Source organism: Haematobia irritans, chromosome 2 (assembly GCF_050003625.1).
Source record: "Haematobia irritans isolate KBUSLIRL chromosome 2, ASM5000362v1, whole genome shotgun sequence".
NCBI classification, from domain to species: Eukaryota; Metazoa; Arthropoda; class Insecta; order Diptera; family Muscidae; genus Haematobia; species Haematobia irritans.
Genome location: NC_134398.1, coordinates 81,204,409 through 81,226,738, shown reverse-complemented (window position 1 = coordinate 81,226,738; position 22,330 = coordinate 81,204,409). Strand labels below are relative to the sequence as shown.

The 22,330-nt window shown below is 35.4% G+C and overlaps 1 protein-coding gene and 1 long non-coding RNA gene across 2 annotated transcripts in view; one reads left to right on the top strand and one right to left on the bottom strand.

Annotated features, from left to right (window-relative positions):
• The window catches only part of crc (bZIP transcription factor crc), a 102,307-nt gene that overhangs the window by 21,488 nt on the left and 58,489 nt on the right, over window positions 1-22,330 (top strand). The window lies entirely within an intron of this gene.
• The window catches only part of LOC142225611 (uncharacterized), a 318,712-nt gene that overhangs the window by 263,538 nt on the left and 32,844 nt on the right, over window positions 1-22,330 (bottom strand). The window lies entirely within an intron of this gene.

Below are 22,330 nucleotides of genomic sequence, written 5' to 3'. Positions count from 1 at the left end.
TATTCATAAAAGTTAACGTAAACTTTAAACCTACTATTACCATACAAATTAGTTCGATAAACTGTCAGTAAATTATTATGAATATGGGCATTAATCTGTATGTATTTTCATAATAATAATAATAACAATAAAGATAGTGTATGCTTTTAGGCGCCATGTTAAGACATGGAGAAAATAATTATATGGAAACAATCGTAACGTTGATTTATAGAAATACAACAAAGTGTGCCTTACAGCATATGCCCGATGAATAAATAAAATATAAATTACAGGGGAAAACTCCATATACATGAGAGCGTCTGCTTCGATGCTTAATAATTTTTCGTCGTGCCAAAATTCATGCGGCTTGACTAAATACCATAATATTGGACGTTTTTGATCAATTTCAATTGATTACAATTATTGACTAATATTTTAATAGCCATCTGCCATAACTATTGGAACTTTAGCTAGTATTGAACGTGAAGATTCCTTGAGATTATTCATAATGCATACTACAAATTATAGAGCGACAGATACGGACGTTTTTGGCTGAAACTGAAGCTGTAATGTAATGTATTATTAATTCGAATGCTTCACTTTAAGGTAAAGTAATCATAAGTTGTTGTTCTTTTCTATACTAGTAGTAAATGGGAGCAATGCCAAAAATCATCTAGAGTATAAAATTTGCTAAAAATGTTTTTATTTTATAATTTTGAATTGAATACTAACACAATTCAAAAAATAAATACTTTTGAAAAAGTAGCGTCATTTTTGTAAAAGTTTGTAAAACAAGTGAACATTTAAATTTTTTTCCCTTTTTGACCATCTTGATGGTACTTTGAGGACTTACCACAAAAAATATAACTCTGAATGAAATTTGTTTTGTATTTGTTATTAGTTATTTATTCAAAAAATTAAAATTTTGCTAACTTTGAAAAAGTAGCGTAATTTGTGCAAGAGTTTGGAAAACAGGTGAAAAATTAATTGTTTTCCCTTTTTGACCATCTTGGTGGTACTTTTACAAATATTACTTCAAAAACCAATACTTTTTCCGCTTTCGAAGCACTGTGTGCCTGTTCTTTCAAACAACTCGAAAACAATAAAGCACCCGGAGTTGAATGCCGAATATTTCAAAATAGACTTAAATGTCAGTTCAGAACATTGTAACAAATTTATCGGCAAGGTATGTCTTACATTTATCACAATGGACTGAATAGTCTAAGTGAGCCTGAAATTTAATCGGGCTGCCACTTTAACCTAACATGTCTTACATTCATCGATTTCGAAAAATTTGTTTGGGACGACCCTGGACGAAATAATGACTAAGATAAGTGTCCAGAATAGATGGATACAATGGAGAATCAATCAGCAACTGGAGGACTTGGATTACGCCGACGACTTCTGGCCACAGAGAAGACACATACCAAAATGAATGCCAGCACATTTATCCACAACAAAATATGTCTCTCAAGTAGAACACAATTTGCTCGCATTTGATCCTCTCACTGTGTTATTTTGTAGTCTTTCGTTATCTATCTCACCGTCATTATTTTTCTCTATTATCTCTATCGCTCTATCTGACGTTTTTAAACATGTATATATTTATATGAAATTTGTAAATTAATATGTGTTTGTATCCAGAGCAGGGATCCGGAGCGGTCCATTTTTTTCGCTCCGCTCCGCTCCCGCTCCGGAGAAAAAAAAACCGCTCCGCTCCTCGCTCCGCTCCGAGAAAAAAAAAAATCGCTCCGCTCCTCTTCGAGAAAATTATAGTACAAACATTGTATTATTTGTTCAATTGAGTTTTATTTTATTTAGAAAAATCGGGCGGTACATATATGGGAGCTATAGCTAAATCTGAACCGATTTCGATGATTTATTGCACATATAGTTAGTGCTATAGAAGATTACATTTCGCCAACTTTGAGTAAGATCGGTTGATAAATAAGGGTTTTATGACCTAATTTGACAAAATCGGGCGATACATATATATGGGACCTATATCTAAATCTGAACTGATTTCGATGAAATTTTCAGACTTAAAGGGTGATACAGAAGATTATTTTGTGCTAAATTTGACGACGATCGGTTAGTAAAAAAAGTGCAACGTGACCCCATTCGTCGAAATCGGGCAATACATATATATGGGAGCTATATCTAAATTTGATCCGATTTCTTCCAAATTCAATAACGTTCGTCCTTGTGCCCAAAAAAACTCCCTGTACCAAATTTCATCAAAATCGGTTAATAATTGCGACCGAAATCCTGTGAACAACAAATACATTGACAGACGGACGGATGGACGGACGGACGCCAAGAGCTAGATCGACTCAGGAGGTGATTCTGAGTCGATCGGTATATATTTTATGGTCTAAAATCAATATTTCTTGTAGGCACATTTTTTGGCAGATCAAACTTATTATACCCTAACCACTATGTGGTTTAGGGTATAATGACTTTAAACAATGTGCTGAAATATTTTATTAATTTTGAAAATTTTTTCAGAAATATTAAATCCATTTTGACTTCATTAAAACGAAATTTGCATTCATGTTAGGATACACATTTTTATGTCGAATCATTTAGCTATAAGTACAAACAGACTTCATTGAAAAGTTTAGAGACTTTTAGACAAGGAAAAACTTTTTTTCAGAGAAATACGTCTTCTATTCTAAGCAAAATTCATATTCGTGTTTTAAGCATGTGAAATATTTGGCCTCCCGACAATATTCTTTGCGGTGCACCATCTACTATTTAATATGTGATAGAAACCAAATTTATGAAAATGGACCAAAATGGACCAAATTCTGTTTGGTCTGACCATCGGACCAAATTTAAAAATTAGAAATCTTTTGGACCAATTTTGGTCCGATCGGACCAAAACGGCAACGCTGATTGGAATTGAAAGTCTATACACAGAGTAGAAGTAACTACTCTCCGAAAGTTTTTTTTTTGTTTTGCAACAGACGTAGAGAAGAGGTTTTGTTATATTTGTAATGTGTGTGTGTATGTTTATGTTTGCAACAACCTCCATCGACATCAGTCCGTGGTATACCTACGAATATTCTTACTCAGATCTAGTGTTACCTAATTTCGCTTTTTCCCCTTTATTGTATAATAAATGTATATGCGCACATTTTTCAACCAAAATTGAAACTATCCATAATTTTAATTAAATTTTCGAGAACTAATATCAGAGAATGCTAGGATATAGTACAATAGTAAAGCAAATGTGAATGAAAAAAAGCATGCCCGGTTCCAAAGATCTTGTCTTTACTTTAACAGTTTGGGTATTAATTCCGAGCCAAAGAAGCGGAGAATACAAGTAAGGATACTTTACAGACGTAATTCTCTTCTAAATTTGGGGGTTATGTACTTGCTTCTGGGAAGCAAATGTTAATTTTTCATTTTTTTAGATTTTTTTTCGTCAGTTGTTTTCAAAATCCTTTAAAAACGAGTTAATGAGTTATTTTTTTCCATATTAAGACTCGACTTCCAGTAGAAATTATGCTATGTTTCAAGTAAAAAGCGTCTTTAAAATAAAGTGTTGAAAAACATGTCTTATTTTTTAACGATTTTTTGCTTTGTAGGCAAGATGCAAAAAGGAAACAAATTTAAAGACAATTTTATTAATTTTAAAGAATTTTTCTTAATTATTAAAGTCACGTTGACCTTACCTCAAAAATTTTATCTTTCATGTTATGATACACATATTTAAGTAAAATCACTTAATTATAAGGACATTACAACTTCATTCAAAAGTTTATTGCCTTTTGGACAAGAAAAAAACTTTATTTTAGAGAAATGCGTCTTCCATGTTAAGCACATTTGCATTCTTATTCTAAGGACATGGAATCTTTGACTTCACGACAATATTTTTTTCAGTGTAGAAAACTAAAAAATTAAATATAAATAAGATCGTTTAATTGCATTTATTTGACGTTCATTACAAACATCTTTGTAGTAATACGGGATGAAATTGATCGAAAGTACTGTTGTTGCTTTTACAACACATACTAGATATATATTTTGACATTTGCCGTTTTTGAAAACAATTACTAAAAAACACGTTGTGTTTTCCCCAATGTACGTACGTACAAAAATACATATCGTACATTTTAAACGTTTACTCACACTACGCTAAGTACTAGCTAAATTTGAAATTACCTACACAGTGTAATTTCAAAGTTACACATTTCATTCAAGTAATATTTTATTCGGAGCGGAGCGGTTTTTCATTTGGAAACCGCTCCGCTCCGGATTTTAGAAATGCCGCTCCCGCTCCGCTCCCGCTCCGGCCAAAAAAGGGCTTGCTCCGCTCCGCTCCACGCTCCGCTCCGCTCCGGATCCCTGATCCAGAGACATTTTTAAGAAAATGAAATGAAATGTCCCAAACACATATTTGTTCTAACATATTTGCCCCAACATGTTATACTAGTTCATGAACATTATATGGTTGCATTTAAAAGTAATGTGCTAAAAATTGAATTCCAAACATATAATTTTTACTCCCAAACATATTAAAAAACAGCCTTTTTCGTCCGGGTATGTATGTGTTTGTGGGATACTAACTTTGTATGCATTCTAAAACTCGTAAATGTATGGCTTATCATTTTCTAATATATTCGTTTTGTCCAGAAAGGTCCTACTTAGATTCCAGAGAGAATTGATTCGATTTGTCCAAAACTAGATATTGTGTTGACTGTAATATTCCTCATATAAAGTTCGTCCGGTCTGCTTCTTTGAATTTGTAGTTTCTTCCCTCGAAAGTGCAGCTCTCTTTGTAGTTTCTGGCTGCATTTTATGCAATAAAATGACAAAATAAATGCGAAATATATCTACAAGTATATTTAAACGTTTTTGGATTTACAATGACGATTTATTTTTGTATATTTCTTGGAAAAACATATATGCTTGGAAATGTATGTGGTAAAAATTGCTATCATTAAAATTTTCCCAGCTCCATCATTAATTCAAAGATATCTTTTTATATGTCTATCGAAAAAACATTAATGAGGTAATCCGTCAATCTTCTGAATTGAAGAACTTTACGAAAGGCCAGATTATTTCGTTTACCGGACACGCAACGTTGTACATGTTTGCCACGGTATGGTCTAAATTTCAACAACAAACCCTTACTTTTATGTCATAGTCATGATAGTTTAAACCTTCTCTAAACATATAGATAAGTGACATTTAATAACAATAGAAAAAGTCTGACACAGATCTTCTGATGCGGAAACAAAGTTAGTAATGCTATTCAGCATGAATATCACATAAAATACAGAAATAATTTCTGAAATTATTTGATGGATTGTCGGATGAGTTAATTTTATCAGTTTTGTCATTATTCTCCCGTTCAACGACGCTGGGTTTAATGGTCATTCAACTACTATACGATTCTTCGATAGTATCATAATGTGTAATGTCATTGTGCTTGTCCCCCAATGATACCGAGTTAAAAATCTGTGACAAGTACCGCATTACACATATGTACGTCACACTGTCCAAAAACCGAAGATGAGATTAAAATGCAGTGGCGTACAATAAAACGCCACCACTTTCGAATTTAAATTCGATGAATATATCGACAAGAATCAAATATGCATAAGTTTCTTATATCAATGGCTCGCCAGGTGTTGCAAATGGGGAATATCGGACTACCCAGCAAATTAAAATTGAAAGTTGTGTCACACACTTTTCTCTTTCAGCATTTCAGACACCATCCGTTCATTTTTTCCACTTCCAATGAACTTCTTTTGGCCAAGTCTTAGAAAATATTCCGATTGGCCGCCTTAAGTGAAAAAGTGTCATCAAAAAGAATAGAAAATCAATAGAAAGACAATGAAATTAATTTTCAGTGGGATTTGACCTTGTGCTATTTGGCTTTTTCACTTCTATGGAAGTTTACTTAAGACAAGTGTTTAACTTTTCTGGTAAATGAAAACAAAAATTATACATAAATGTATACAGAAAGTAACAAAATACAAATTATGCATAGCATAAAAAAAACATTTCAAATAAGAAATCGGCTGCTGCACAACGGTCCAAACTTGCAACTTTTGAACATATAAAGATATAAACATAATTTTTCTTTGCGTATAAGCTGATGTGTTTTCCTCTAAGTTTGCAAGTTTTTGGGTCCTTGTAAAACCCTTCAAAAAGTTTACGTGTGTACACTAAAAATAAAAATATTGTCGTGAGATCAAAGATTTCATGTCTTTCAAATACGAATGCAAATGTTGCTTGGCATAGAAGACGCATTTCTCTAATATAAAGTGTTTTTTTTTTATTTATTTACGACAATACAATAAGCCAGAAAGGCCAATAATAGCGCATTGCCTCTATAACTAATTAATTATATAAAATCTAAAATAAATTTACTATTTAATTAAAGAACAATATGACTGAATTTTTAAAAAAGTGTAGAATATATAAATGCAAATCAAATAAGCAAAAATATTGCTATAACTAATTAATTTGTACCGATTAGCGCCATCTACAAATTATAGATAAATTAGATGGAAAGATAATTATAATGCTTAACAGAAGTTGGTAGCAGTTTATGAGCTCGACTTAACGAAGTTTGATCGATATATAAAATGGCGTTTCGTCGAGAAATGTTCTTTTCCGGTTGAGTGTCGACGTGGCAGGCTCAAGTCCTCCATATTGGAAAAATAATTGGCAATTTTTTTGTTTGGCTATATTTTGTGAGGCCTTTGTTTTAAACACAGCTTTTCCAGTCGACACGGTAAGGGAAAAAAAGACATATTGAGTTAAAGCCATCACTGATTGGTAAACTTTTAGTCAGCCCACAACGAGGGGAACGTGGCAAAACCACCAGCCACAAGTGCAGTGTCACAAAAATTCGATTGGTACGTTGAGAATACCTGCTGCTGTTAACAAGTAGTCAGCAGCGCATCTCTGATAGCCACCCAACAAGGAAAACCCCATTGGTATGCAGGAATCCAACAGCCGATAGCCATCAAATAGAGGAAAAACATTGACCGGCAGAATCTAATTGCTCATCACTGACAGCTAACAAAACTACCACAATAGCCACCATCAATCGCCAACAGTCATCATAACCATGAAAGGTTCATCATACACGTCCATTAAAAAAGAGCTGCAGTACCACTAGTAATAGTCTGGGGAAATCCAACAGCTCATCTCTGACAGTCAGCAACATAATCCTAATTACCAAAAGCCACCAAACACACCAATAGTACACCAGCTTCAAACAAAATAACCACCAATGCCCATCTAATTTCATCATCATCAACAACAACAGCAATAGCCCATCAGCAAAGACCATCATCAACGGCAATAGCCCATCAGCAAAGACCATCATCAACAGCAAAAGCCCATCAGCGAAGATCATCATCAACAACGACAGCAATAGCCCAACAAGTAAGATCATCACTAAAATCATCATCAACAACCGTCTCATCACTAGCAGTGGATACACATACACCCCTCAACAGCGCAGCGACGCAGAAGACAGAAATAATTCTTGGTATCTGATTAGTACGATTTTGTGCACCCAGAACACAAGTTACAATAACTACAACAGGTAAATTTGGAATAGATTGCGCTGTACCCGTTTTAATGTGAGTGCCATACCGTATGTGTTATGTTGTTTTGGTACTTTGAAACCAACATACATATTATGCACGGCCAAAATGATCCAAAAACATATACCCATCGACCAGTCAGTTTCCAGTTGATGTTGTTAAATCGATTACCACTTATCGATAACAGTATCTGCTGTCTAACTAAATACATTTCACAGTTTTGATAATTTTTACAACTAAGCTATGTTAAGAATTATACATTTTATTGATTATTGCATACAATTTAAACTCAAATTTATGGATCTCCATTATATGTAAGTGATACGCATTATTTTGCTAATAGTAATGTGTTGAGTGTGATTTGGTGAATCAGAATTTAATTGAAGAAAGCAGGAATTTATCGAATCTCATCGAAACAACTTGAATTGATACTCTTATGAAATTTAACGTCCGCAATAGTTTAAAGTATTGGTTTTGATTTGTTAATCTAAAAATGTAAACATATAACAGTTTAATCTTAATTATGGCAAACATATATTCTAAATCCTACGATTTCTTTTTTTTTAGTTATGGGGTTTATATTTGCCTCGGTGAAATTTTAGTTCGAAAAATATTTAATTAGGGATTAATACACACTTTCACCCGGTCCATAGCGCTATGTTAGGGAGTCTGTAGTACAATGAATCCATTTTATTTTATTGATTTACAGCAACGTCGAACTAAGGTTTCAGAGCCTTGATATAAACCAATTGTTTTCTTTTATTATTATTAAGGTTACCTTATATACAAACTTCGATTTAAGAAATTAGGTTGACTGTGAGGTTTGGATAAAATGTTTTTGGCTTCGTGAAGAAGATTTTCCTAAGCTTTATTCATTGTTGACAAAGACACTTCGTCTGGATGCACTGCTATGATTTGTTATTTTACTAAATCGAATTTTGAAATTATTAAACATATTTATGGAGTATTTAATTCTGTCAAAATAAACTTAAGGTCCCTGAATGAATTTGAATAGAACGTGTTTTGGAATGTCTAAGTAGGCCGTCATACAGGTAGGTATTTGGTCGTGAAATAAAAGGTGTTAGGGGTAACCATAGTCAATTAGGCCCAAGTGTTACCATGGTAGGTCATAGGTGAATGACCGTGGGTGGGTTTAGGCCGGAAAATTACACCATTTCCCTCTGTCTTCAATCATATCACCACAGATCTGACGCGAATTGTTCCTGGCTCTTTTTTTATTTTTTTTGTGAAGACTTTTAGTCTAAGTTTTGGTTACACTGGTACAAATAACTTTTATTATCCCCGGTTTCCATCCGATTTGCCTACAACGTACACCCGCCCAAGCCCGACGAGCCTTAGCCGTGCACAAATCGACAAGTTGCCAGTGTAGTGGTGCAAATTGGACAACCGTCCCATGGATAGTTGAATCGTGACAGATAATATGAAATGGCGCCCAACGTGGGGCCAGGATCTAATTTTGTTTCGGGAAATTCCATAATCCAAAATTTTCCAATTTTTTTTAGTAAATTCCACATTTTTTCCTGTTAGAAAATGCCAGTTTTCCAAAATTTTTACAATACTAATTCTCGAAATTCAGATTTTAAGAACATCAGTTGTTTTAACTGCAAATTTACAGAATTTACATTTCCGAAATTTAGTTTTCAGTTTCAGCATCATTTTTTTTGGAATTTACGAAATCGAAATCTTAAATTGTAAAATTTTGAAATTAGGAATCCTAATATTTGGAATTCTAACCTATGGATTTTGAAGGGCAGTGAGAAACAGTTTGGAATAACATTTTTGTGAAGAACTAGTCAATACAAGTGTGAAATTCCGGATAGTGTGTTTTTCTGTTTCATTAGTCAGTTTAGGCATGGGTTAAGCCAAAGCTATGCAATGTAAACAGTAAAGTACATGTGAGTCAAGATTGCAGTCAGTCTTAGCGGTCTGATAAGCAGACAAACTAATTGCGACGTTTTCTTGGTCTCCGATACAGTCCGCTTAATTAGTGTTAGTCCAAGTTAGAGCTAATGTTTCATCACTTGAAGCGACATTATTTTTACGGCAAGGGAGTATATTTCATACATTCAAGATGTTAGACTTTTGTTTTCCCTCTCTCAAGAAAAATTCACAGTTTCGCCAATCTGTATTTATCTTATTTTGAAATTTATTTCACGTACCAAATACCGAACCTACTATGAACACATCAAGGTAAACATTTTTTTAATTTTATTTTTTTTTATTTTTTTTGTTTGGTTAATTTATTTTATTATTTTGGTTTCATCTTTATATAATTTTGTTTTGGTTGAGTTTTGTTTGACATTTTTCTACTATTCTCTTTGAAAGAAATCGATTTCAAAGTGAAACCTTTCTGATTTGGTTAAAAGATTCGTTACCATACATGGGAATACGTCTCTTGATTCTATCTAAGTTATTTTTTTTTGGGTTTTCAGTAATAGACTGAAGATAGTTTATTTGAAAGGTGAGAACGAAAACGGAGTAGGAGTTTTTAGGCTCAAACTACCGCTTGCAGTTTTCGGGCTTCTCTTTCAGCCGAGTTCACGGGGTAGGGGTTTGACCTGGTCATTCTATCCGCCATCGGTTCTCGTTATATGGTTTTTATTCACGTACACACAGGGTGTACACAGCCGAATTATATTTTTTTGACAGACTGGATCGCATTCAACTCGAGGTTGAGTCTGGAACCTTAAGGTCTGTAGAGATTTATAATTCGGGGCAGCCTTCGCTGGCTCGTGCCTTAGTGGCCATGTTCCGTATGTTTGGTTGTAGTTTGATCATCGATTCCCCGGTATAGCTTCTACTAGCAGTTCGACTCTAGTCTAAGATATACTGAATCGAACCTCGAGAATGTTTTGGGAGGATTCTGATTAGCTACAAGCATCCATCCGTACCGGACTTACTCTAGTGGGACTTTAGGAGTGAGTTACCAGGCCTGGAGAGCCTATCAGGTCTTTCTCTCTTTCTTTTTTTTTACTCTGCTGGGATTTTTCATACAGACCATTCACCACCGATCGGACTATTTATCATTACCCAATTGCGACAGAGATTGATTGTTGTTGACCATTTTCGGTTACATTTGCGATTTAAGGAACGTCATTGATACCACCTAGGATTTATTACATATTCATTGTCATCTTTATAAGATACATCAAATGCTAACACGTTCTAAGGCTAAACTGGAAATGCCACAAACAGACCATAATACGACAACCATAGCTACGGCTACTACAAATACCAGTACAACCGCGGCAATAGGCCAGTCTATAACGTCAACTCAAATAAATAACAGTACTATGTCATCCGGTTCCGAGTTGCAAGGTTTTGACGAACGTCAACGAAATTCATGTCTAAGTCCAAATACATCTTTGAACACTGCAGATTTTTCTAGCGAAGCGGCACGTACCATAGTACAGGGTTATCGACAAAGTAGACAGCCTCAGGGTGCCGATGAGACTGAAATTGCTCGGGAGGGCTTAAGACAAATTGAGTTGGTAAAAGCAATGGAAGGTTTGATACCGACAATTGTTCGAGCCACTATCAATAGTTTATCACAACAATACGCCAACATGAATCAGGTTGATTCTGACTCTTTCGCCGATCGTTCTAATTCGGATCAGGGAATATCAAATGGGCAGGATCCTCAAATGTCTCAGATTAGGTCTGGTAATAACCCACAAAAGTCGGTTCAATTGAATAAATCAAGTTTCGCAAATCAGGAACGTAGTCAAATGTCATTGCCTAATTTAAATGTACCACCACCACCTATTGCACAGGCTTGTGTTACAAGGAGTTCGTATAATCGAACAGGCCAAATGGGTGGGAATCCAAATGTGGATACTTATGATCGAAATCGTCTTAATGTTTTTTATGATGACCACCAGAATACACAAGGGATGCGTAATAAGAATTTTGATGCGAACCATGGCCATCCGCTTTTTGATCGTCCGAATAAGTCAAATTTTGGGAACCAATGTTCAGAAATGTTTCGTGGTCAGGATGAACTGCTTTATCGACAGGAACCCATGATAGAAAATTGTCGTCGGATAGATAAGTGGGGACTGAAATTTGACGGGACAGTGAAGACACCTAGTGTTGAGGACTTTGTGTTTAGAGTTGAGACCTTACGGGCGGATTATAATTGTTCTTGGACGGAAGTGCTTAGGAATTTTCATCTCTTTTTGTCTGGTGCAGCGTTAGATTGGTTTTGGGATTATAGGCGAATGAGTAACAACATAACAGATTGGAGTAGTGTTAGGGATGCTTTGGTTAGGAATTTCCATCGATTTGAAAGTGATTTTGATATACAAAGAAAAATTTTAGAGAGAAAACAACTTAGTAATGAACCATTTGATGAATTTTGTAGCGCAGTTTTACATTTGAGAAATCAACAGCGCCATCCGATTAATGAACAGGATTTGGTTGATATCATGAAAAATAATTTGAAGCCATCTATGATGCAACTTTTATTTGCTGTTAGACCCTATGGTTTAGATCACTTTAGAGCAGAGGCTAGGAGAGCTGAGAACATGATAAATCATCAGCGAAATTCCAATACAGCTCGTTATCCACCTAAAAATGTACATGAGTTTGATTTTGAACCTACTGAGCAACAGGATATTTTAGAAATAGACGCTATGAAGGGAAGGAAATTAATTTGCTGGAATTGCAAAGTTGAAGGCCATACTTTTATTGAATGTAAGGAACAGAGATGGAGGAGATTTTGTTATAAATGCGGTCTAGACGATGTAGTTACTCCAACGTGTCCTGTATGTCGAGAAAAAAACCGGAGTACGAACGGACCTCAATCTGGGGCGGAGGCTCGTTCTCAGAAACCAGCCCAGAATCATCCAATGAACCAACAGTAGAGAATTTAGTAAATGATTCGTTTGATAAAAGTAAGATCAAGATTCTTTCAAGGACGGACCAACTTTCTTCCACTTTTGGAAATGGTACGAATTCAGATATTTCTGTACAATCCAACAATCATGAATCAGACCATTTTCATGTAATTCACAAACCATGGCATATACGATTACAAGAATACGAACAAGTACGGGCAAGAATATTTAATGAACCATCTCCAAGAATTCAGAAAACGAGACAAAGGTATAAGAGGCGTCAGCAAACGCGAATGAGTATAGCAGCGGCTAGTATCAGTGAAGGTCCGGATTCTCGAATATACGCTAACCTTGAAATAAATGGCATTACCATTCAGGGCCTATTAGACAGTGGTGCCACAGTTTCGTGTTTAGGACTGTGTTGTTTAGATTTCGTGGAGAAGGCCAAACTTGTCATATATCCGTATAGGGCGCAAATTAGTACAGCCGATGGGCGAATGAACCCAGTTATAGGTCGCGTTAGAACCGTGATTAACTTTAACAGGAAATCTTTGCCGATAGATTTTTACCTGGTACCATCGCTGAAGTTACCACTATTTTTAGGTGTTGATTTTATGAAATCGTTCGACATGATTAAATTTGAGGTTAATGGTTTATCAGTTTGTGGGGAAGAATCCGAGGAAGTTTATCCTAGAATGCATACCCTGGACAATGATCAAAGATTAGTATTGGACAATGTTGTATCCTTATTTCCGTGTTTTACTCGAAAAGGCTTAGGCAAAACTACTTTAGAGACCCACGTTATAGATACCGGTAATGCAGTTCCGATTAAGGAAAAACACTTTCCGATTTCTCCGGCCGTACAAAAACTTATTTATGGGGAATTGGATAGGATGCTTTCACTGGGGGTCATTGAGCCAAGCGAGAGCCCATGGAATAATAGGATTACAATGGTTCAGAAAGGGGAAAAAGTTAGACTTTGTTTAGATGCGCGTAGGCTCAATGACCTGACGGTGAAGGACGCCTATCCTCTTCCTCATATTGAGGGTTTGTTAAGTCGTTTGGGCGACACTCATTTTATCTCGAGCATTGATCTCAAAGATGTGTTCAGGCAGATACCCCTGGCAGAATCATCTAGAGAGAAAACAGCCTTTACCGTGGCAGGACGACCCTTGTACCATTTCACTGTCATGCCTTTCGGGCTGTGCAATGCCGCCCAAAGGTTATGCCGTTTAATGGACAAGGTCATTCCTGCTCGGTTAAGGGAAAAGGTTTTTGTCTATCTTGACGATTTGCTGGTGGTATCTGCTGGATTTGCAGAACACATCGGTGTTTTGAGAGAAGTCGCGAAGTGTTTGGAACTTGCAGGTCTTACGATCAATGTCGCGAAGTCTAAATTCTGTTGTAAGGAGTTAAAGTACTTAGGTTTTGTTGTAGGCGAGGGTTTACTTAGACCGGATCCAGAGAAAATTAAGGCAATAGAAAAGTTTGAATACCCGACTACCGCGAAGCAGGTTAGAAGCTTTTTAGGTACCGCAGGATGGTACAGGCGCTTCATTCATGATTATGCCACCATTTCCGCACCTATTAGTGAATCTTTAAAGAAAGGTAGAAAATTTGTGTTCTCTGATGAGGCAAAGGTTGCGTTTGATAAACTTAAACAGTGTTTGACAGCTAGTCCAGTACTTTCTAATCCGGATTTTAGTAAGACGTTCTATGTACAATGTGACGCATCCGATGTAGGTGTAGGGGCGGTCATATTTCAGGAAGATGATGAAGGAGGCGAACACCCTATCGCGTATTTCTCCAGGAAATTGACGACTGCACAACGAAATTATTCAGTAACGGAACGTGAATGTCTGGCGGTAGTTCTTGCTATTAAACGTTTCAGACCTTACATAGAATTGATGAGTTTTGTGGTGATCACCGATCACAGTAGTCTTAAGTGGCTTATGTCACAACGCGATTTAAGCGGACGTTTAGCCAGGTGGAGCCTGCGGCTTCAATCGTTTACATTTGAAATTCGTCACAGAAAAGGGACACAAAACGTGGTTCCGGATAGCTTATCCAGATACGCGCTAGATTCTCTGGAGGTGGATCCTAATACATTAATCGATTTGAAGTCCAAGGCATTTGAGTCAGAAGAGTATCAGAAGTTAATTGAGACCGTCCTGTCTCAGGAAAATTTGTTGCCTGATCTTAGAGTTGTGGGCCGTTTTGTTTATAAGAGGACAGTACCGTATACCGGCAACGTGCCCGAGAAGGAACATGCTTGGAAACTCTGGGTTCCTGCAGAGTTAACGGAAAGTTTGATCAGGAATGCACATGAACCACCGACTATGTCTCATGGGGGTATTGGGAAAACTATTCGTAGAATACGGGAGTATTTTTACTGGCCGCATCTGGGCGTACAAGTTCGTGATTTCATTAACCGATGTGACATTTGCAAGGAATCGAAACCTTCGAATATAATACTTAAGCCACCGATGGGGCGTGAACCTGATGTATGTCGACCTTTTCAGAGAATTTACATAGACTTTTTAGGCCCATACACCAGATCAAGGAAGGGAAATTGTTTTATATTCATTGTTCTTGATTACTTTTCGAAATTTGTTTTTCTAAAGCCGATGGCAAAAGCTACTTCTAGAAATGTAGTTGATTTTCTTATTCGGGAAATATTTTATAAATTTGGTTGTCCAGAGACACTTATATCGGACAATGGAGTTCAGTTTGTAAGCAAGCAATTTGAAGATTTAATGAAGACGTTTGGCATTGAACATTTGAGAACAGGCTTTTACGCGCCTCAGGCAAATGCGTCAGAACGCGTAAATCAGTCAGTTTTAGCCGCGATTCGATCATATTTAAAGGATAACCAACAGGATTGGGATCTACATCTTTGTGAGATCGAGTGTGCTCTCCGTTCAGCTGTCCATTCAGCAATTGGAGCTTCGCCTTACTTTGTTTTATTCGGAAATAACATGATTACGCATGCTTCGGCATACAAGCTAGCCCGTAATTTAAATCTTTTGGAAGATCCCGAAAATCGAATCGAGAATCGGCAAGAATTCTTAGAAATAGTTAGGGACAATGTCAAGCAAAACTTACATAAAACTTATGAAGCCAATGCTAAAAGATACAACTTCAAGAGTAGAATTGCGAATTTCCTTGTGGGACAAGAAGTGTTTCGACGCAATTTTCAACTATCAGATTTTTCGAAACAAGTTTCAGCTAAGCTGTGCAAGAAATTTATTAAATGTCGTATTGTTCGAAAGGTTGGTCAAAACCTGTATGAAGTTGAGAGTTTACAAGGTAAACCACAAGGAGTTTTCCATGCAAAGGATCTAAAGGCATGAAGAGGTGATGAAAGTATTTTCGTTGCTATAACGATTAAACTTTATCATATCAGCAAACTAGGTTTGCTGATATGATAAAACAAAACCACCAGGTTTTGGTGTGTGTACCGATTAGCGCCATCTACAAATTATAGATAAATTAGATGGAAAGATAATTATAATGCTTAACAGAAGTTGGTAGCAGTTTATGAGCTCGACTTAACGAAGTTTGATCGATATATAAAATGGCGTTTCGTCGAGAAATGTTCTTTTCCGGTTGAGTGTCGACGTGGCAGGCTCAAGTCCTCCATATTGGAAAAATAATTGGCAATTTTTTTGTTTGGCTATATTTTGTGAGGCCTTTGTTTTAAACACAGCTTTTCCAGTCGACACGGTAAGGGAAAAAAAGACATATTGAGTTAAAGCCATCACTGATTGGTAAACTTTTAGTCAGCCCACAACGAGGGGAACGTGGCAAAACCACCAGCCACAAGTGCAGTGTCACAAAAATTCGATTGGTACGTTGAGAATACCTGCTGCTGTTAACAAGTAGTCAGCAGCGCATCTCTGATAGCCACCCAACAAGGAAAACCCCATTGGTATGCAGGAATCCAACAGCCGATAGCCATCAAATAGAGGAAAAACATTGACCGGCAGAATCTAATTGCTCATCACTGACAGCTAACAAAACTACCACAATAGCCACCATCAATCGCCAACAGTCATCATAACCATGAAAGGTTCATCATACACGTCCATTAAAAAAGAGCTGCAGTACCACTAGTAATAGTCTGGGGAAATCCAACAGCTCATCTCTGACAGTCAGCAACATAATCCTAATTACCAAAAGCCACCAAACACACCAATAGTACACCAGCTTCAAACAAAATAACCACCAATGCCCATCTAATTTCATCATCATCAACAACAACAGCAATAGCCCATCAGCAAAGACCATCATCAACGGCAATAGCCCATCAGCAAAGACCATCATCAACAGCAAAAGCCCATCAGCGAAGATCATCATCAACAACGACAGCAATAGCCCAACAAGTAAGATCATCACTAAAATCATCATCAACAACCGTCTCATCACTAGCAGTGGATACACATACACCCCTCAACAGCGCAGCGACGCAGAAGACAGAAATAATTCTTGGTATCTGATTAGTACGATTTTGTGCACCCAGAACACAAGTTACAATAACTACAACAGGTAAATTTGGAATAGATTGCGCTGTACCCGTTTTAATGTGAGTGCCATACCGTATGTGTTATGTTGTTTTGGTACTTTGAAACCAACATACATATTATGCACGGCCAAAATGATCCAAAAACATATACCCATCGACCAGTCAGTTTCCAGTTGATGTTGTTAAATCGATTACCACTTATCGATAACAGTATCTGCTGTCTAACTAAATACATTTCACAGTTTTGATAATTTTTACAACTAAGCTATGTTAAGAATTATACATTTTATTGATTATTGCATACAATTTAAACTCAAATTTATGGATCTCCATTATATGTAAGTGATACGCATTATTTTGCTAATAGTAATGTGTTGAGTGTGATTTGGTGAATCAGAATTTAATTGAAGAAAGCAGGAATTTATCGAATCTCATCGAAACAACTTGAATTGATACTCTTATGAAATTTAACGTCCGCAATAGTTTAAAGTATTGGTTTTGATTTGTTTTGGAAATTATAATGTCTAAAAATGTAAACATATAACAGTTTAATCTTAATTATGGCAAACATATATTCTAAATCCTACGATTTCTTTTTTTTTAGTTATGGGGTTTATATTTGCCTCGGTGAAATTTTAGTTCGAAAAATATTTAATTAGGGATTAATACACACTTTCACCCGGTCCATAGCGCTATGTTAGGGAGTCTGTAGTACAATGAATCCATTTTATTTTATTGATTTACAGCAACGTCGAACTAAGGTTTCAGAGCCTTGATATAAACCAATTGTTTTCTTTTATTATTATTAAGGTTACCTTATATACAAACTTCGATTTAAGAAATTAGGTTGACTGTGAGGTTTGGATAAAATGTTTTTGGCTTCGTGAAGAAGATTTTCCTAAGCTTTATTCATTGTTGACAAAGACACTTCGTCTGGATGCACTGCTATGATTTGTTATTTTACTAAATCGAATTTTGAAATTATTAAACATATTTATGGAGTATTTAATTCTGTCAAAATAAACTTAAGGTCCCTGAATGAATTTGAATAGAACGTGTTTTGGAATGTCTAAGTAGGCCGTCATACAGGTAGGTATTTGGTCGTGAAATAAAAGGTGTTAGGGGTAACCATAGTCAATTAGGCCCAAGTGTTACCATGGTAGGTCATAGGTGAATGACCGTGGGTGGGTTTAGGCCGGAAAATTACACCATTTCCCTCTGTCTTCAATCATATCACCACAGATCTGACGCGAATTGTTCCTGGCTCTTTTTTTTATTTTTTTTGTGAAGACTTTTAGTCTAAGTTTTGGTTACACTGGTACAAATAACTTTTATTATCCCCGGTTTCCATCCGATTTGCCTACAACGTACACCCGCCCAAGCCCGACGAGCCTTAGCCGTGCACAAATCGACAAGTTGCCAGTGTAGTGGTGCAAATTGGACAACCGTCCCATGGATAGTTGAATCGTGACAAATTATATAAAATCTAAAATAAATTTACCACTTAATTAAATAACAATATGAACGAATTTTTAGAAAAAGTGTAGAATATATAAGTGCAAACGAAATAAGCAAAAATAAAGCAAATAATAAAAATAAAACTGAGAAATAAAAAATAAAAATAAAAATATGGCTAAAGGTTCAAATAATATCCACCAATACTTATTCCAGAAAATAAGGATAACTACCATTGGCAATGACAGACATCTTTATTAACTAATTTATTCTTCTATAAATCATTCATTTAGAAAACTCTGTAACAAGAATTGCTTAAATTGGTAAATACACGCAAAGAAAAAAAACGTTTGGAAAACGTGTACCGAAAACGTTTTTCTTTTGTTAGAGTTTTTTGAATTGCTTCGAAAATTTTAAACTTTTATCACCAAAAAAATTCGTTTGTTACAAAATTTTTATTTTTTCAATAAAAAAAGTTATTTTTGAAATAACAACACAGTCCATTTCGTTTATATCAAACACTGTTCTTTTCTGACTTTAGGTCTTTAATAAGACACATTTTACAGTTCAAAATTTAATATAGTACAATGTAATGTTGAAACATTTTTCGGAATCTTCCGAATATATCTGGAATATATGTAAAAAAAAACGAAAGCAAAAAAAAAACTTTGGCCGAAGCAGGGATCGAACCCACGACCCTTGGCATGAGAGTCGGACGTAGCTACCACTGCTCCACGGTGCCAAACTAAATGTTTGTTTCTGTTAAATAAACTTTGTTTATTCGGTTCGTGGGCGCCGCAAGCTATGCTATATAAATATAACTTATATTGATATTTATCTATTGATGACCATAACAGGTACATAGCTCAGTGGTTAGTGTGTTGGCTTACAATGTGCATGGTCCGCGGTTCGATTCTTCGTCCAGGCGAAAGGTAAAAAAAATTTTAAAAATTTATAAAATCGTATAATTTCTTCTACATTGTTGGTATTACGGAAAAGGTGTTAAGAACTAAAAATCCTCGTGGATGTGAGAAAGATGTGAGGGACAATGCAATTAGCAAGAAAATAATGGTTTTTTTTGAGCTAGTCGTTATGAAATTGTTTTTACATCCTGGAAAAGAATAAACGTTTATCACAAAAAGTATATACTTTTCTTCCAAATACACTTCCTTACAGCGAAAAGCAAATGAGAAACGAACTTTGTTTGTCTAAAATTTCGTTTGGGAGGAAAGAATTATTTTTTTGCGTGTAGTAAAGTTGAAGCACCTGAGTGTTATCGGGAGAGAATTCCAAATTCTAGCAACGGACACTATGAACGATCTCTCGAATGTAGAACAGGAAATCTGAGGTATGTTAATCTGTGGGTTCCTAACAGAGTGGGAGAAAATAAATTTCGAAAGTAAATCCGCGGGTAACGATCTCTGAATAGCCTTATAGAAAAAAGTCAATTTACGCAATGAAACATATTGTTCAAAATTACATCCAAGGAATTCCTTGTCAAAAAGTCGACAAACTTTTCAATAATGTCGTATTGTCCTTATAATTAAGTGATTTCACTTAAAAATCATAACATGAAAGAAAAAATGTTTGGGCTAAGGTCAACTTGACTGTGTTAGTTCAGAAAAATTCTTTAAATTTAATGAAATTGTCTTACATTAGTTGTCTTTTTGCATCTTGACTATAAAGCACAAAAATCGTTCAAATATAGGACATGTTTTTCAACACTTTATTTTAAAGACGTTTTTTGCTTCAAACATAGCATAATTTCTGCTGGAAGTCGAGTCTTAATTTGGAAAATAAAGTTGCCGTTAACTCGTTTTTAAATATGCTATCAAAGCATATGAAAAAGCGAAAAGTTAAAAATTTCTTCCTAGAAGCAAGTGCACAAAACCCAAATTTAAAAGAGAATTGTGTCTTAAAAGTATCCTTACTTGTATTCTCCGCTTCTTTGGCTCGGAATCAATACCAAAATTTTTAAAGTAACGACAAAGTCGGACATGCTTTTTTTTCAGTGTATGTCAATATCTTATAGTTCGTTGTAGACTCCACAATTTGGAGTTTAAAAAAACACCGAATTTTGACCAATTTTTTTCGAAAAACGCTTTCTTCGTGTCGTAACATTTTTTTCTAGACTTTTCCCATTATTTTTTACTTGTGTCTTTCAGAACACCAAATAAGCATACGTTTTAAGCTTATGTCGGCCATTTTGGTCGGCTTTTATAAAAAGTTTATTGTTTTAAAAAAAATTCTTATTTGACAAAGCACCGATTACTAAGCCGACCTGTTTTCCAAAAAGCCTCATGAGTCCACTAACTAACTGTAAGGGGTTGTAGAAACCGTCTGCCCTTTTTTTTTGCTTGTTTCTTGTAGAACACCAAATAAAGATACCTTTTAAGATTTTACAGCCATTTTGGTCAAGTAGTATATGAGTCCTTCTTGTTCCAAAATTGGAAATTTCTAAAAAAGAAAAAAATTGTTATACAGAATTCTCCTTTTCCAAAGAAACGATTTCCGAAAAGCCTCATGCGTCCACGAACTAACTGTAAATGGTTTAAAGATTATGTCGGTAAACTGCTGAGAAATATGCAATTTACAAAAAATGAGGTTTTTTTTTTTTTAATATATGTTCCCACTTTGGGGATTTTTGATACGAATTTTGAGAATGTTATATTCAGCAATATATCTTTTAACAATTCTCCCTGCAAAACTCAATAAAAACCCAAAAGTGGACATTTATTTGGGGTCGTGTGCTATATTAACACAGTAAAATTAACATAAAATTAGCCGACCGTGGGTGTTCAAGAGTTGTAAATGTTTCAATTCATATTTTTAATTTCCAAAAATATGTTCATTGCCCCAAAATCTTTCAATTTTCGTAATTTGCTTTTTCAATTACACGAGAAGAACATTCTCTCAAATATACCAAATGATTTTGGTATAGTCCCCATACGTTTATATGGGGGCATAAATATTGGGATTACTTGACAATACTATACTCTTTGTGCAAAATTTGAAACAACTAGAGTAAAATCCTCGCTCTCATCCATTTTAATTTAATCACCAATTTAATTTAAAATTCTCCACAAAAATGTATGGGATATATATTCAAAATCAGTGATGTACGCAGATGAAGGGGCAATAGATCGAACCGAGTTCTAACGAAATAATTTGACAATATTAAAACATTTCTTAGGAGTAAATTGTAAAGTATCTCTTGGGCCCCTTCTTAAGGCCTTTATAAAGCATGTAGAAGTAAAGAATTTCATATAAACCAAAATTCTAAATCTAATTTATTATACAGAACCGATTTCGGAAATTCTCACAAAAATCCCCCAAATTGTGGAATTTCCCAGTGGTCATATGAAGAACCAAAATCTATATTTTTTTAGTTTGGAATACGAAAGAAAACGTTCTTATGAGATAGAGGAATAGGATATTTATTGATGTGCTCCGTTGCCAAACGAGATTTTGTATACATTGTGTGAAATTATCCACTGAAAATAGTTAAGGTGGATTTCGGACTAAGTCAGCAAGCAGTGCATTGAACATGTCACGAAATGTATCGGTCTTCTTTTCAGTTTTACCATAATCGTATAAAGAGTAGTGTAATCACTTTATTGTGATACCACATTAACTAAAAGTACCTATTATGGGCCGATGCTTAAAACCCAGTTTTCGGATTAACCGAAAATGCGAATATTAAGAGTTTGGTTTTTGTAACGGATTCCGGCTAACCGGATTAACCAAAATTAATTAAACAAAACCCAGGCTCACTTAAGGTTGAGTTACATACCATACGTTAATGCGTCCGTTGATTGAAGAGTTGAATTTTCTCTTTGAAAGCAACAGTTTTGTTAGAGTGCTTCAATCTGAAAAAATCAACCCTTCTATTAACGCACGGATTAACGCATAATACGTATCTCAACCTTTAGACT